Source organism: Sciurus carolinensis, chromosome 10, assembly GCF_902686445.1.
Source record: "Sciurus carolinensis chromosome 10, mSciCar1.2, whole genome shotgun sequence".
Lineage (NCBI taxonomy): Eukaryota > Metazoa > Chordata > Mammalia > Rodentia > Sciuridae > Sciurus > Sciurus carolinensis.
The window spans coordinates 61,208,055-61,224,274 of NC_062222.1; the positions used below are offsets into that span (position 1 = coordinate 61,208,055).

Sequence of the window (16,220 nt, forward strand, 5' to 3'; positions counted from 1 at the left end):
ACACACAAAGAAATAATCAGTTCATAGGGAAGAATGTCAGTCAGTTCTTCTGCAGAGATGAATAACGTATTTCCTAAAGAAGAAAGGAAGGAAGCTTCTTCCACTCTATTTCCTCCTAGAGAACAATTTAGGCTCAGCTGTACCCAGAAGACTTTTCTTCCTGAGCTGACCTCAGTTTTTATCACTTTTTCCTTTAAGAGTCATATACTGGGCAAAGTGGCTGCTTAGGCAACCATTATGTTGACCTGATTGAATTCCCATGTCTATGTATATTTTAGCATCATCTGTGTTTCAAGACTCTTGTCATGGTTATTGTAAAAAACATCACATAGCTGGGTAAGAAATGAATCCTCTGGAGAACAGTGGGACCAGGAGAAGGGAAGGGTGAGGGGAAATATTGGGAAGTGAAACTGAACAAATTATGCTGTATGCATGTATGAACAATGAAACTCACTATTCTGGATAATTAATATGTACCATTAAAAAAATTAATCCTTTCAAGGGTCTTAACAGTTATTTCAAGGAGACAAAATGAACAAATATTATGTGACAGTGATTAAATATTGGGCTGTATAGCAGACAGACTTGATTCTAGAATCAAAATCTCTGGGGATGGAATCTAGTAATCTGCTTCAAGTTTTTAAGCTCAGTAAAGTTTCAAGGTCTTGATTTTGGGGAAACTAAAGGATACCTTTTCATATACTGTACATTTTTAAATTCATTAGGGTCCAACTTCTGCAAAAGTAATTTTTTTGATGGTTGGATGAATATATTGAGAAAAAAAGGGAAATTAACTTGAATCTTATCAATAAGTACTGATTCATTCTACTTGAATATATAACAACAGACCTGAAAGAACAGTATGGTCACAAAGGGTATTAAAACTAAAACAAACATCTGTTAATGCATACAGGAAAACTCATAGTAAACAGGCTTCTGCTTCATGGGTTTCTTTTCAAAATCAGACATGAGCTGACAGATGCTCCCTCAAGATGTTTATCACTTTTTTTTTCTTGGCTTTTTTAGGTATACATGACAGTAGAGTGTATTTGACATATTATACATACATGAAATACAACTTATCTAATTGGGATTCAATTCTTGGGGTTTGCACAAGTAATTTAAATGGAGTGTGGAATGGGGAGACTATGCACTGAATAAATCTAATAGTTTTCAGACCTATACTTTTCCTGTCCTAAGTACTTGGTAGTATTAGTGACATAGAACAGGTACACAATAAGCTTTAAAGATGTTAATAAATAGCTCCACTGAATAAAATTGTAGATTTAATTGAGGTAGAGCCAGACTAGTTAGAAAACTGAGTTGAAAATTATCTTTTCTAACGTAAGCATTAAATGACTCTGTAGCCACATATTGCTTCACGGTATCCTTAGCTTTATATTTTGACATGTGATAGTACAATCCTCTTACCTCATCTTCAAAAATTTTTAAACTTTCCTTGGGCTTTTGTACTTCACATTTGAATTTTCAAATGGCAGGCTAAATTCAAGCTTTATTCTGTTTGTTCATATTTTCCTGTTCTTTTAGTTCTTACTAATTAATTTTATTCCCGCAGGACCTAAATCCCAGGTAGAGTCTATTTCCAAGAGCAGTTATACACTTTGGACCAAAAGAAGAGACCAAATTACCGCGATTGATTATTTTTAGTAAGAGAAATAAAAACATCATTATTTGCAAATATCAGAACTAGTCCCTTTTGTCCCTCAACTACAAAGAATTTCTGATAGACACTAAAGAATTTCAAAATTAGAATTTTAGAATTCCAAATTTTAGAGTTCTAACTAGACATTTATGGAAAGTCAAGTTTTCAAAGCCTATGTCAAATTGTGATGTCTGATGAATACTTTGTGCAGTAATGTATACAGATGGAAATTTCACTGTATTATTAATTATATAATATTACACTATTATAAAATTCCCATACAATTAATATGTGTGTATCCTGGATACTATACCACCGACCCTCAAGGGAGCATATCAAATAAAAGTTTTATATTCTGCAAATCATTAACAAATATGAGATACTGGTACCAACTGTCATTTTACTGAAGCATTACAAAAGATACAAGAATGTGATGTGTACAAGACCTTACCAGGCCTCCAAGATTTCTTAACATGCCATGCTACAATTTTCTGAACTCAGTTTTCCTAGAAGTTCTAAAGTACCTGCACCAGGGATGCTTAACAAATATTTAAGAATGAATGAGTAAAGTAGTTGTGGAAAATCCCTACTTTAATAATAAAGAATAAGTAAACTTCTTACAATAGGAGCAAATAAATATGACTGTGGGTCAATGTACAGTTCACTAAGCCAAAAAGAGAGAGGCACTCCACAGGGATTTAGAGGCTCTATACAACACCAATAAGTAACAGGTGATAAGATAAAAGAGGTCTAAAAAGAAACGAAATAATACCAGAGGGTAATATGCTCTACCAGCAGTGAAAAAAGAGACCAAGAGAAACAACGTCAACAGAACACAGACAATACTTATCCAAAGAGCACTCTGATATCTACCTATAACTATGTATACTGACAGCAAAGATGTCTTTGCTTTATTAGATTTTTTAAAATTTCAGGTCATCTTGAGGATCTTTCTATAATAGTAATAAAAACCTGCTCATTTAAAAAATAAGACTCATACAGTCCATTATACAAGTGAACCAAAATATATGTACAGTCTCCTATTGATGAACATTTAATTACTCTTAATGCTTTAGATTTACTTTAAGCATGTGTTATTTCATACATGTGTGAGAATATCTATGAGATAGAGCTCTAGAAATGAAATTGGTAGGTCAAAGGATGTGTCCATTCTTCATCCTAAGAAAGGAATGTGTCCTGAAGATGTCATGTCCATCAAAGGCCTTTTCTGAGAACGCATACAAATAGGCACTCAGGAACAGGAGAATAAAAATACATGTATTAAGATAGAGAAAAAAAAGAGCATGGAGGTCATTCAGCAACTAATCATGTACTCTGTACAGCTCCTTCTCACTGTTTATAAGAATATGAAGCTTGCGGACATTATGTTGCTCCAGAGTGCTGGCATGCAAATGAAGGTCAATTAACTTTTCATACTGCATATAATGTCCTAAATTTTAGGGCAAGAGAATACACACAAAACTGATGTTTTCTGCAAATAATTTCTTATGGGAACCAAGAATGTAAGAAACTAAGAAGAGTAACTCATTAAAGGAGCACATGAGGCGGGCCAAGATGGCGGACTAGAGGGCGGCTGCATTTCACGCTGCTCCAGGACGCAAGATTCAAAAGAGGAGATAGTGAGAGACTTGGGACCAACTCAAAGCTGCCGGGTGAGTCTCTCCTGTTGGGGAGGCGTCCCGGATGGGGCGGTAGCCCCGGTACGCAGGGAATTTGTGAAGTGGAGTTGCCTGGCGAGACGCCCCTCCCCCCGCTGGAGCGGTAAACACGACAACTGGGATCATCGTAGAGGAGGCGGCTCAGCATAGCGCTTGGACTCGAGCAGCCACTGGGGCTCCGGGTGGCTGCCTGGGGAGGAGCTGCGTGGCGAGCTGTTTGGACCAAGAGTGACCGCTTCCGAACACCGGGGGGTTGCCCGGAGGAGGAGGAGAGGCCCGGCAGGTCGCTTGGGTCTAGGAGTGACTGCATCAGAACCACAGGCGGTTGCCAGAAGAGGAGCTGCGTGGTAAACTGTTTGAACCCAGAGCGAGCGCTCCTGAGTGCCGGGAGGTTGCCCGGAGGAGGAGGAGGAGCGCGGCATGTTGCTTGACCTGGGAGTGGCCTGCATCAGAGCTGCGGGCGGTTGCCAAAGGAGGAGCTGCGTGACGAGCTGTTTGAACTCGGAGCAGCTGCTCCAGAACACTGGTGGCCTGCCTGGAGGAGGAGAGCGGTGGGACGCTTAGCCTGGGAGTGACTGCATCAGAACCACAGGCGGTTGCCAGAGGAGGAGGCGAGTGGTGAGCTGATTGGACTAAAAGCAACCGCTCCTGAACACCGGTGGCATGCCTGGAGGAGGAGCGTGGTGAGTCACCTGGTCTCGGAGCCACTGTTCCTGAACACCTGGGGGGCTACCCAAGGAGGAGGAGGAGGAACAGGGCGGGTCACTTGGACATGGAGTGACTGCCTAGGGCTACAGGTGGTTGGCGGGAGGAGGAGACCCGAGGTGAGTTGTTTGGATTCCTAGTGACTGCGTCGGAAACCGGGCGGCTGTCCGGAGGAGGAGGTGTGTGGCGGGTCTCTGTGTCTCGGAGCTATTGTACGGGGCTCCAGGTGGTGGCTCAGGGAAGGGGCTGCATAGCCAGGCGATTGGTGCAGAGCAGGGTCCCAGGAGCTAGGTGGCTTCTTGCTGGAAGAGCCGCACAGAGACACGCCTAGGGGCGGAGCAAAGTTTCCAGGGCTGCGGGCAGATTCTCTGGGAGAGGCAGCCTAAGGAGACTCGCCTGCGAAGGGTGAGGCTCCAGGCCCAGGACGTAGGTCCTGGGATCGTTGCAGAAGAAGACAGCCCAGCCCAGGAGGTAGTTGTAGATTGAGGGGAACCTCTAGGAGGGCAACTGACTAGCGAGACGTCCCCACCGAGTGACTCTTCCCAGCCGGGGGAGGTTTTCCCACAGGGACGGTAAAGCCAGAGACATAGGCACAAACAGGCCTTGCCTCAGCCCACAGTCTACTTCCCCATTGGATGACCATTGGTCAACAAGTGGAGGCACCTCCGCCCACTAGCAGGGAATATACGCCACCTGAGGGTTACCACACCTAGAGAGGCAGCTTCTTCGTGGAGCTCTGCATTATCAACCTCCTCCAAGACTTCAGGCTACTGAAGGATAAGAGGGGATATACTAGCAATCTTCAGGGACATTATAAGTTGATAGAGGAAATCTGCAATATCTTAATGACCCACTGATCCCTGAACAATATGAGAAAACAAGGGAAGAAAATGCCCCAAACAAATCTAGATGTTACATCAATAAAATCCACCGACAGCATGGCAGAAGAAATGACAGAAAGGGAGTTCAGAATGTACATAATTAAAATGATTAGGGAAGCAAACGATGAGATGAAAGAGCAAATGCAGGCATTGAACGATCGCACCAATCGACAGTTAACAGAGCAAATTCAGAAGCAAAAGATCATTTCAATAAAGAGTTAGAGATATTGAAAAAAAACCAAACAGAAATCCTTGAAATGAAGGAAACAATAAACCAAATTAAGAACTCCATAGAAAGCATAACCAATAGGATAGAACAGCTGGAAGACAGAACTTCAGATATTGAAGACAAATATTTAACCTCGAAACAAAGTTGAACAAACAGAGAAGATGGTGAGAAATCATGAACAGAATCTCCAAGAACTATGGGATATCATGAAAAGGCCAAAATTGAGAAATATTGGGATTGAGGAAGGCTTAGAGAAACAAACCAAAGGAATGAACAATCTATTTGAAGAAATAATATCAGAAAATTTCCCAAATCTGAAGAATGAAATGGAAAATCAAGTCCAAGAGGCTTATAGGACTCCAAATACACAAAATTACAACAGACCCACACCAAGGCACATTATAATGAAAATACCTAACATACAAAATAAAGACAGAATTTTAAAGGCTGTGAGAGAAAAGAACCAAATTACATTCAGGGGGAAGCCAATACGGATATCAGCAGATTTTTCAATCTAGACCCTAAAAGCTAGAAGGGCCTGGAACAACATTTTCAAGCTCTGAAAGAAAATGGATGCCAACCAAGAATCTTATACCCAGCAAAACTTACCTTCAAATTTGACGATGAAATAAGATCATTCCACGATAAACAAAAGCTAAAAGAATTTACAAAAAGAAAGCCAGCATTACAGAACATTCTCAGCAAAATATTTCAGGAGGAAGAGATAAAAAACAAAGAAGCAAATCAGCAAAGGGAGGAATTATCCTAAGGAACTGTCAAATAAAGGAGGAACCAAGATGTGTCAAAAATTTTAAATATGAACCAAATGACTGGGAATACAAATCATATCTCAATAATAACCCTGAATGTTAATGGCCTGAATTCATCAATCAAAGACATAGACTGGCAGATTGGATTAAAAAGAAAGATCCAACAATATGTTGCCTGCAAGAGACTCACCTCATAGAAAGAGATACCCATAGACTAAAGGTGAAAGGATGGGGAAAAACATACATGCACATGGGCTCAGCAAAAAAGCTGGAGTATCCATCCTCATTTCAGATAATGTGGACTTCAAGCCAATGTTAGTTAGAAGGGATAAAGAAGGACATTTCATACTGCTTAAGGGAAGCATAAATCAGCAAGATATAACAATCATAAACATCTATGCCCCAAACAGTGGCTCATCCATGTATGTTAAACAAATCCTTCTCAATTTTAGAAACCAAATAGACCATAACACAATAATACTAGGTGATTTTAACATGCCTCTTTCACCACTGGACAGATCTTCCAAACAAAAATTGATCAAAGAAACCATAGATCTCAATAACACAATCAATAATTTAGACTTAACAGACATTTGTAGAATATACCATCCAACCAAGAGCGAATACACTTTCTTCTCAGCAGCACATGGATCCTTCTCTAAAATAGACCATATATTATGCCACAAAGCTAATGTCAGCAAATACAAGAAGATAGAGACACTACCTTGTATTCTATCAGATCATAATGGATTGAAGTACAAATTAATGAAAGAGTAAAAAACAGAAACTACTCCAACACTGGAGATTAAACAATATGCTACTATATGATGAATGGATAACAGAAGATATTAGGAAGGAAATTAAAAATTCTTAGAGGAGCATATGAAAGGACAAGATAACTATCATTATGTAGGTACTTGGAACTTGCATAGCTTTCTCAACTCAAAGAAACATTGCTAAGGCAATGGAAAGCTTGGGATTAGGTAAAACATTTGTTAGATACTTATTTATTTAAGGAAGAAACAGACAAAATAGGAAGTCTGGTCAGCCACAGGACACAAGTCACCACTGGCATGGTAAATGCAGAATAAAAGTGGTGAACCAAGAAAGACCAATTTATCTGTGAACTGTACTAGGCTTAGAGGGAAAAGGGTGTGCCCTGAAGATTAGATGAATTCCTAACATGTTTTTAAAGCAGAATCATGTGAGTCACTCCCAGGGAGTAAACAGGCATTTTATATCTGATGTCTTTTGGTTCACCCTTTTATTTCCTTTCTTATCTTCCCTTAGAAAAATGTCACGAGAACAGTCCCCTCCAATTCCTTATCTCCTCCTCAACTAAAATTTAGATGCATATGAGCTATATCTACTCAATCTACTAAAACGTAGGTAATATCCATCCAATTTCCTATAGTAGTCTCTAACTGGGTAAGGCAAAGTGAAAGTATCATTCCATCTTATTCTTACCTTCCTGCCAGCAAATAAGTTTTTGTACAAAATAAGGATTTTTCTTCTAGCTGCAAAGATCTCTTTATAAGATGTCATGACAAACGGATTTAAAAAGTAAGGTCTTTGGATTGAATGTTGGATGGGGATTCAGTTGAAGGGTATACATGGGCTTTCCTGGATTAAGCAACCTGGGTTCAAATCCTTTATCAGCTACTGATGAGTAACTCTGTACATGTTACCCAAGTTTCCACTTCTTCATTTTAAAAAAGAAGAAAAAAGTGCAGAATCCCATGAACATTATAAGTGTCAAAACACTGGTGCCCTCAATAATGAGACATATCAGCTATAATAATGGTGTGAAAGAAGTGATGATACATAAGAATAGACACAGATCTTTTATTTGATGATAGAGTAAATAACCAAACTATTACTTAATAGCATTGCACTTCCCAGGAGTGAGAAGGGATGTCCTAATAATAGCCCTTGAAAATCTCTATTGTGTTGTATAAATGCAGTGCCTACATAATATACTAGCAGGCCACATGCAGGACAACCAAACAACCTGAAGGAAGTGGAAGGAACTCAATTTCACTCTGGACAATAGATGGTGATTAAAAAAAAAAAAAAAAAAAAAGAATCTGTCAGATCTCCTATCTCATGTAATCTACATAATATAGTCAATTCAGGATGCATAATTTAACTTTAAGAAGGCAAAGTGTGGCAGACAAATAATGACCTTCTAAAGATATTCCTAAAGCTCAGAATTTTATGCATATGTTAGTGTAGCAAAGGGGATTAGGGTACCAGATGGAGTTAAGATGCCTAATCTGGGGAGACTGTCCTGGATTATCTAGTGGGCACAATGTAATTACGAGGGTCCTTAATATACAAGACAGGGAGACAGTATTAAATGATGCCATTCAAGATAGACAACTTTGCCAATGCCACTTTGAAAACAGAAAAACATGTAATCCAAGGAATGTATGCAGTGTGTACAAAACAGAAAAGTAAGAGAGTAGGTTCTTCCATATAAACCCCTGGAAGGAAGACAGTCCTGCTAATCCCATAATTTTAGCTCAGTGAAATTCATTTTAGACTTCTGATCCTCAAGACTATAAAATAATAAAATGTGAGGGATGTTTTCCCATCACTAAGTTTGAGAAAAATCGTTATAGCAGTAACAGGAAACTAAAACTCAAAAATAATTTTTGTAAGATTTTTTGAAAATCTTACAGTAAACATTTTTAAACTTAAGGTACTTGGTGTCAATTTATCTAGCAAATTCAATTTTTCAGAATTATCTGTGCCCTAAGGTTTCTGGAATAACTGGAGTTTTACCACAAACTTGAGAAAATGCTTTTTTCCCCCTTAAATTCTAAGATCATTAACAAATAAATGCTAATTCACATAACCAGATTATAACCCACAAGTTTCCAATACTTTAAATCCACTGAATAGGTAGGCTAGAAAAAGGAATGACCAAAATGATTGCTAAAGTTGAATGTAAGTAAAAATGGTGTTACACCCCCCCAATTAAAATAGTTAAATTTCCTTGATTTTTTTTTTTTTTTTTTTGTCTCTCACTATGGATTAAATTTAGCTTTAAATTTAAAATTGCCTCAAACTACAGATGGGCTGTTGTAAATCAGAAACACCTACATCTGTTTTAAAAACATGTTCTACTGATGATAGCAACTTCAGTGTATACTTCATATCAGATAAACAATTGTATCACATTAATGTTCTTCCCTAAAGAGTAGAGTGAAATTAAAGAGAACCTGCCTGAAATCTCTTCAAAGTAAATTCCAAAGATTGGCCAAAAGCTTTTGTTTGATATCAATTATTAAAAGTCAATGTACAGAGAGAAACATACACACTTCTCCAGGTAAAGTTTATCTTCTTTTCCATCACTACTTCCAGTTTAAAACTATGCTGTATTCTGCTTGGAGCAGAAGCATAGCTATGAGTATACAGATGGTGGAGGAGGTGATATTTAAATGGCCTGTGGCAGGAAACAAAACATTTTTCTACTCCAGGAGGCAATTAATAGGAACAGCAATGATAGTGACATCAATTGGGTCAGAATATTTTAAAAGTTCATCACTACATTCAATTCTATGACAATACATTCTTCCTGAAGCAAGTTTACAAATACTAATGTCAAAACAATTTTGGATCCATCATTTGTATCACCTATACAAAAGTAGAACGCTAATATGCATAAATACTACTTAAATGAGCTTTCGACTTCACAGGATTTTGCTTTGTATGATCAATAGTTCCATTTAAGACAGATTAATTAAGACTAAGTTGTTATAAGATGCCAAGAAATAAGACATATTCCAAAAAATGTTTTTCTAAGAAATGTTTTTTTGATATGCTGTTATCAGTAATTTAGTAGGATGATAGAGTATATTGAAAACAAAGTCAGTCCTTTAATTAAAAAAATAGAGAAAAAATATACCTGACCATCATGATCAAATGGCTTACAGAATTGAAAACAAAAAGAATAAGTACTAACAACTAGATGAGGTCACTTCATTTTATCCAGAATGTGACATTCTCTACAGACATCATTCTCAACAAACATCTACTAAAAATGGCAATAAAAAGAAAGATGGTTATGTTCCTGTGAGAAAATATTACTCAAAATTGGAACACAGTGCTTTTAAAAAAGAAAAAATGACTTCCAACCTTAACAATAATATCTTCTTAAGAAGGCGCTATCATTCACAAAATGCCAAAGTGTAACAGCTCAATGATGTGACCTGATTACATTCTTTCTTGTAATTTTCCCTTTTTGGTATGTGTCAGGCACTGGGTAAGAGGAATAGTCTTTTCTGCCCTTTTGAGTAAGAACATACACAAACAATAAAACCAATATGTGTTAAGGGAAATATCACAAATAGGCAAATCTTATTGGGGCTGCTAAAAAGATACCATATGTACATGGTTCAGGAAAGATGCTGATGTTATTACAATTTAAAAATTTTAAACAGTAAGCTCCATCATGTGTAAAGAACTGTTTAGAAAGTGTAACCTTTATTGCTAGTTTAGAGGCATTTAAATGAGCCTAAAGAAATTCACAGACATTAGAATTATAGTTTTAAAAATATTCACATGCTTAATTTAGCCAACTACTCATCAAATGCTCAAGCTTTACTTTTTTAAACCCAACTAACACAAAAGAGGGATTTCCTATCTTATGGGTAAATAAACTAAAGTTTGAAGAACTGAAACAACTTGCTCACAGCCAGTAAGTGATGAAGTCAGGATTACAAGTCTGATGTTTCTGATTAGTCTCACTAAACCAGAAAAACAAGTCTATGTTGTTTAAGTAGTGAGCTACCTTTCTTCTGCTGGAGTTAACATGGCAAGGTGACACCTGTCTTTGTTATTAAGAAATTCATCAATAAATCTTATGCATGTACTTCCCCAAACAGAAGTCATTCTACCAGAAGCAAAAGCTGACAAGTTAAAAATGTATCCTTAATTAAATAAGGAACTAGATATCATATAGAAATAATATTGGATGTGCCCCAAACAGAACATCTACAAGTAAGAGTAGAACAAATTAGCAAGCATCACGTGTGGTAGTGGAGAGGCACACCTTCTAGTCATAATGCAGGGCTGATGCCAGATTCATCACTTACTCAATGTCTCCCTGTAAAATGGGGGTAAAAAGACTGAGAATGAAGATAACTATCACATGTTCTCACTTAAATGTGGAATCTAAAAACACTGAACTCAATGGAATACAAAGCAGAAAAATGGTTGGCAGGGGCATGGGCAGGGCAGTGGAGAGGGTTAGGAGACATTGGTCCAAGGATATAAAATTGCAGTTAGGGACAATAAGTTCAAAGACCTATTGTATAACACGGTGATTATAGTTGATAACAAGGTATCATATCTTGAAAATAATAAAGAAACATAGCAATCAATTGTAGAGCATGGTGATTGTGGTTAATGATGTCTCTCAAAAACTGCTAAGAAAGTAAATTTTAAATGTTCACACCACAAAAAAAAAATGTGTGAAATAATGTGTATATTAATTAGCTTGATCTCACTATCCCACAATGTATATGTATGTCAAAACATCGTATCACATATGATATAAAAGCTTTGGTCAATTCGAAACATTAAAAGATAACATTAAAAAAAAAAAAGGAGTGCCAATAGTCACTGGAAGAAGTAAGGAAGGATTCTCCCAGAGGAAAAACAGCCCTGCCAGCAACTTGATTTCAAACTTCTGGCTTCTAAAACTAAGAGAGAGCCAGGCACAGAGTGGTACGTGCCTGTAATCTCAGGAACTCAGGAAGCCTGCAGCAGGAGGATCAAAGCTCAGCCTCAGCAACTAAGTGATACTGTGTCTCAAAATAAAAAATAAAAAGATCTAGGGATGTAACTCAGTGGTAAAGCACCTCTGGGGTTCAATCCCCATTACAAAAAAGAAAGGGGGAAAAAAAAAAAGGAAAGAAAAAATACCCACCAAAACCAAAGGACAGAAATGTTACTGCTGTTTCAGATCTCTCCACTTGTGGAAATTTATATGGCAGTTATAAGAAACTAATCTACTACCCAAAAAAGGGTGTTGACAAGATTTGATGAAACAGTACATGTGAAGCCTCTTGAGGTATAATTATGCACTATATACTAGTGATTACTATTAATGAATGAACATCTACCAGGAGCAGTTATTGTGTGCAAATGGAGTCTGCATTTATATTTTCTCAGAGAGGAAAATGTTACATATTATTCTCTTCATTGTGAAATAAGTTACAAAAAATATACTTGGCACCCCAGGAATATTTTTTTATATTAGCAATTGTATAAGCTTTGCTTTAGGAAAGACAAAATAAAATTCTCTTTTAATGATTTTCATTTATTTTACTAATTTATGCCAAAGGTTGATTTACAAAGACACCTTATAGTATACAAAGAACCGTTCACTGCTAGCCTACCAAATAATAAAAGGATTAGAGATGACTGGCAATAGTTGGCTTTACAAAAATTTACACTAATAAAGAAAAAGACTCACATCCCAACAAATGAAATACTGCGTCAGTATGGCAGTACATTAAAGCACAAAGATTTCTTCTAACCCAGAGACTTGTGAGCCCACTCAAGCAGTCCATGAATCAACGGACCAGGCAGGAACCTAAACCTCCTCTCACATTAAACATAAGATGTTTCATGAAATTTTCTTCTCCGCTGGGTCATAGCCTACTAAACACTAGTAGACAAAAAGTACAATGTTAACCCTTTAGTAAATTCAAGCTCCCGTAAGTTCCCAAATGCAGGGCTTTTGATTTACATTGGAGCAAAGAGAGAGGCCTTTTATTTTAAATTTCCATTCTCCTTATTCCATTCATTTATAGAAAGCCTAGGTTTAAAAAAGAAAGAAAGAAACAGGAAGAGAGAGAAAAAAATGCCTGCCACTTGTAATTTACTTCTACTCCTACAAAGAGTTTTCAAAATGAACATATCCAGCTATGTTGAGTACAGACCTGGAAATGCTGTAAGGATGAATGTGAAGAGGGTTCACATTCATGAACTAGAAGAGAGAGAGAACAGCAGGCCTTTCCCCTGACCAGGGCACCTGCCACACCCAAAGACAGAGGTGACAAAGTAGAACTTGGAGACTGACCCTCCTAAGGGAAAGTTCACTCCACCCATTGGTATGTGACTAGGTGAAAGTCAAGTGAAAACCAATCAGCTTCTAGCTGATCTAGAAGACTGAAGCTGTATGCTCCATGGGCCCCTACAGGTGGGCAGAGAAGGTATGGAAGACCTGCTGTGACAATAAACAGTAGCAGTAGAGAGGAGAAAGAATGTCTCACTCCTCAACTGATACTGGGACTAAACAAGGGGCTGGGTATATAACCGTCTTCTAAAAATGAGTATGTTAAGTTCTGGCTCCTTAAGAGGGAAAAGGCACAAGGGCCTGCCCCACAGAATTCTCCTTGTTCATCAGCGACTACCTTCACTCTCAAGCTTATGCTCATTAGTTTCATTCATTTCTTTTCTTTGATTTCCTAATTCTCAATAAAGGCACATTTAGGACAATTTCACCCTTGGATGCAATGCTTAGTTCAACAAATATTCTAGCACACAGCATCTGTAACTGTAGGATAATGTCAACATACCACTGAAATAAGATCAATAACCTTTTGCCCTTAAGGAACATAAGTCCACTGGCAGATGAGAATGAAGTTCTACATGGATGAGTTTTTGCCCCCTCCAAAGGTCAAAAATGTTGGGAAATTGGGGAGGGGTGTATATTAGGGATATGAAGTATTCTATACTCATAAAGAGAGGATATTAATGGTATCAGAGGCCAACTATTACCTTTGAGAACCACAGAGGTGGAGACCTCACAAGCCCAGTTTTATCTCAAATATTTTTCAAAATACAAAGGGGAGATGAATTATACAGGCAAATAACACATGTCTCTCCCAGAAGATTCTATCATTCTGATGACCTCTTGCACACTGATCTGTGTACAGGTTTTGTACTTACCCTACCAGTCATACAACATCAAAACGCTCCTGAAAGCAGGAACCCTTTTTTTTTCCCTTTCTGTAACTACAAAGCAATTAACGTAGACCCATACCAATAAAAACCTGACGAATATTTGTTAAATGAGTAAGTAAGTATCACTGTTAGGAGGAGAGACAAGGGGGAAAAAAAACCTAAACAAAAGGAATGGAACAGAGTTTTAAATGAGAGATAAGCTACAGAAAGGAGGCAAAAGGACCTGGATCTGCACAGTTGGCTCAACAGAAAGTTACCCAACCAGTTGGAACTTTCAGCTCCCTCCATCAGAAGAACATTCGCTCCTCCACCCCAAGTCTCTCCCAGCCCAGGCCTTCAGCGTTCCCGCCTACACTTGTGAAACAGGTTCCTAACCCCTCTTTTCCCTCTCCAACCTGTGCTTTTAATCCTGGCTGTTAGACTTCAGGCAATTAGTTAGGTATTGGTCCCTTCCCTTTCCTCATCTTTAATAAGAAAATAATAACATCATCTATAATCTCATACAGTTCTTGAAAAGCTTAATGATACAATTATCATTATTAATCTCTTATTATCGTATTATTTAAAAAAAAAACTCAACAGTTTCCCATTAACTAAGAAATAAAATTCAAAATTTTACTTATGTTAGCCAAAATCTTTTAAAATCTGAACCCTCCCAACCCTCTACTCATCTCCCACTCCACCCATCCCCTCAAAAACAGCATTTCAGTCATAATGAATTATATTAATAGTCCTCAGAACTGAGCACAGCTTTGCTTACACTATCAGCTCTGTAGAAAACACTCTCTTTCCTCCTACTATCATCACTTCTCAAGCCCCTATATATTCAAGCTCCAACTCATGCATTACCTACTGGGACATCTTTGATTCCTTCAAAGTCCTTCCTCTGCTCTGGTTACCACCTGTGGATAATCCACTTTCTTAAAATCACTGATATGTACTATAAAAACTGTCAGTTTGACATCGGTTTCTTCCCATTATGAACTGCTTGAATGAAGAGATACATTTATTTATCTATCTATTCCCTGATACTAGCAAAGGACAAGCATACCACTTTAATTGAATAAATGCTGAAGAAGACAAATAGATTGAGGAAAGAAAGAGGGTGTATACTTCACGGACTCTGATCCTAATCTTCCCTTGTTATTCCATTCCTCTCATGTCGTCAAGTTCAGCTGCTGCCTAAAGCATATGCATTTTTTTACACTACAAAGGAATATATGAAGGTATGATTGATATGACACTTATACACAAAGTGTAAGTCACAAGAACTCACTTTTTCATCTTGTCATTCATTCCATAATACTGCGTTTTTTTTTTGTGTGTTTGGTTGGTGTTTTGTGTGTTTGGTTGTTTTTTTTTGTTTGTTTTGTTTTTGTGGTTTTTTGCGGTGCTGGGGATTGAACCCAGGGCCTTGTGCTTGCAAGGCAAACACTCTACCACCTGAGCTACATCCCCAGCCCAATACTCTGATCCTTATAACCCTCCCAAGCTTCTTTTCCTAATTTATGCTTAATCCCAACCTCCAGTCTATCTCATTTAATTTCTGGGGAAACCAAGTAATAATTGTATTAAGTTAATCTTGGCTTGTATTTTAATCACAGAATTTCTCTGAACTAGGTATCTGTCTTCTTAAGGATCCCAGTAAACTTTATCACTGTCCCTAGTCTAATAAATTCTTTCTTTTCAGAACCTCAAACATGAGACAACAGAACAATGCTTCTCTGCTCCTTTCTGACATCATCATTCACCTAAACCCACACAGAAGGGGCAGCACTCAGTGTTTTTAAGGTCTCTATTTCCAGTGAAGTTACATAAATACTTTTCCAATTTCTGCATTTCAATTGTATCTGGTTTATTCAAATTCTAGATAATTATACAGATGGAGGAGGACATTTTAGCACCTTAGAATCAAGTGAAGGGAGTTTGTGGCTCCAAAGAAAGAAAGAAATTCAGGAAAATGAGCAACTCAAAGTGGGAGGAGAGGTTAGAGAAAATGGGAAACAAGTTGGTTTCTTAACAGCTATGGTATTTTCTATAAACCAATTTACTACCATATCCAGAATTTCCCATTCCCAGCATAAATACTGATGAGAGAGCTAAAAGAACACTGAAAGTGAACCACAAAACAGATGGAGAAAGCAACAGAGCAGAACAAGGACAACAGGCATGCAGGGTGGGAAGGTTAAGATCATAGGCTAATGCCTGTCTGTTCTTTCTTTCCTCCTCCACTGCATAATTCCAATTCCAGTGTCACTACTGTGACAGAGTTGTCACAGGCCAAAAATTTTTTTTCAAATATAAATAGAG

The 16,220-nt window shown here is 37.8% G+C and overlaps 1 protein-coding gene and 1 non-coding gene across 2 annotated transcripts in view; both read right to left on the reverse strand.

The window, feature by feature from the left end:
* Positions 1–16,220, reverse strand: part of Pdlim5 (PDZ and LIM domain 5) — a 209,906-nt gene that overhangs the window by 117,616 nt on the left and 76,070 nt on the right.
* Trnaa-ugc (transfer RNA alanine (anticodon UGC)) lies at positions 15,296–15,369 on the reverse strand. Its single transcript has one exon. It is a non-coding gene; the product is annotated as a tRNA-Ala (tRNA).